Below are 2,332 nucleotides of genomic sequence, written 5' to 3'. Positions count from 1 at the left end.
CGCGTGAAGAAGATGGCTGAAGTAACAGCTAAGCTGAAATTGAATTATGATCCTATCAGTTCAACAGCTTACAATGACATAGACGTCTTCTAGTAGCTGGACTAAGATCTCTCATCTTTGCAAATGAAGATCAAAGCATGGGAAGTGGATCAACAATTGTATATACTAGTTGATTCCCAAAGCCCAACATCTGTGGAGCAGGCTCAACCATCTGGAGTTCGTTCAGAGCCTTCCAAGGAAGAACTTGCTGAACAGAGCTCTGAACCAGTGATTGTGCCTATCCCTCAGGATGATCAACCATCCTCATTTGCTGCTCCTCCAAAATCCCCTCCAGTCAGTCTTCAACTGTACAAAGACGATGAGTTGTCACTGGCCAATATTGATGAAGTTATCCAATCAGTTTCCACTCACATCCAGCTGAACCTTGAATCTGCTCAACCAGCTGAGACAGTTGAAGACCAGAGCTTATTAGAACAACTAGCCTCATAGGCTATGTTGGAAAATTTTGAAGAAATGGTTCAGTCAGCTGGCGTGACTAACCAACAAAATAAAGCTGATACGACCCAGTTGCACTCTGAACGAAAAGCTGATTTAAAAGTGCCAACTGATGAGCCTTCCAGCTCAACTGCTGCTTAGCCTTCTACCTCCGTTCAAGATCCTCATTAGGATGCAGTTGAAGAAATTGAAACAGAATTAGACCAAACTGAGACTGAATCACAACATTTAGCCATGGTCATTTTTAGTGAAGAAGACGAGGGCAAAGCACAAGCAACATCTGAAACGTTGTCTCCAGAAATACCTATGGCTACTGATTAAATGCTTGAAAAAATTCAGTCTGGCTTACACAATCTCATTTCAACTGTCTCCGATATGAAATCGACTCAGTTAATGCAGACACTTAAAATTGATTTATGAAGGAGAATACCATGAAGAACCTGAAGCAGGTTACCAAGGATATCACCTCATTATTTCTCCTTGTAGATCAACTGAAGAAGGACCGAGTGACAGTTCCAGCTCTCTTCCAAACTCAAGACATGCTTATCAACATAATTGACTTTGTGCACATAATTATGTCAAAGAGGATGGATTTGAAGCAAGAATAGATGCTGAATGCTATATCTCAAGTCAGCTCAGAAGTCCGCCTTCTCTCTGCTATTTCTGGTGTTGACACAAAGGGGGAAGAAGAACAGCAGCAGCAGCAATCGAAGAAAAGACCAAGTCAATCAACTTATCAAGAACCTGCTGACAAAAGAGCAAAGAAATAAAGAGCAGTCAAGATCAGTTAGAAGACAGTCTTTATTATTTCATTCTTTGATTTGTACGAATTTGTACAGTGGAAGAGTATTTTTTAAGCAAAAATCAGTTAGAAGACAATTCTTTCATTCTTTCATTCTTTGTATGAATTTGTACAATGAAAGACTATTTACAATGGAAGATTATTTTATCTACAAAAGTTCAGTTCGTATCAGTTCTTGAATTCTACGTTATGTCAAACACCAAAAAGGAGAAATTGTTGGAATCATAATTTCTGAGTTTGACAAATTAAGCGATTGAAGATTGCAGAACTGATCGGTTCAACTGAAGGTATTATCCACCTGAACTTAAATTGCACGAACTGATAATTAACAAGTTTAATAATCAAAGGCAATTGAGCTGATTGAAGCTAACTGATCAGTTTCAACTGATCACTTATACAGTCATCTCAGCTAATCAGCTATATACTCAACTAATAATCAGTTGGACACGTCATCAGCTGAAGCATAGCCAACAACTGACAATTTGTACAAAAGCAGACTGCAAATGGTAGTGGGAACGCCGCATATCAGAATGTGACAGTGTACTATTGTCAGAAAAATGTTGACACTTTTACAGAGGACAAATCAATGGATATAAGTCATTTAAATTCATTCAATGTTATCGTTGGAGGCAAAGCCTACAAATATGTTAGAGTAGGTGCACGTCGAGCCAAGTATTGGCCGAGTGTTCACAATGAAACTCTATGTATAAGCAATCTTTATTTTAATAATATTTGAAATTATTGTTTTGGCACATCTTTATCTATATATACCCATGCTAGTTGCATAGATAAAGCCCTTGAATATATAAATAGTAGAAAGAATATGAGATGCTCATATGATGAGTATCATGAAACTCATATTTGGAATACTGTATATTCTAAACGGTTCCTAGTCGATTCAGCCGCCGCTAAGAAGGATATAGGCCGCTCGAGCTTGAAACTAGTATCTGCGATGTGAGTACCATGTTTCATTGGTAGGGGCATTGTGATGTCCGAGCATGCAGATAGGTGCTCCTGGTAGAGTGCACTGAACAA

The sequence above is a fragment of the Primulina huaijiensis genome, chromosome 1 (assembly GCF_012295235.1).
Source record: "Primulina huaijiensis isolate GDHJ02 chromosome 1, ASM1229523v2, whole genome shotgun sequence".
Taxonomy (NCBI): Eukaryota; Viridiplantae; Streptophyta; class Magnoliopsida; order Lamiales; family Gesneriaceae; genus Primulina; species Primulina huaijiensis.
This window is presented reverse-complemented; position numbering follows the sequence as displayed.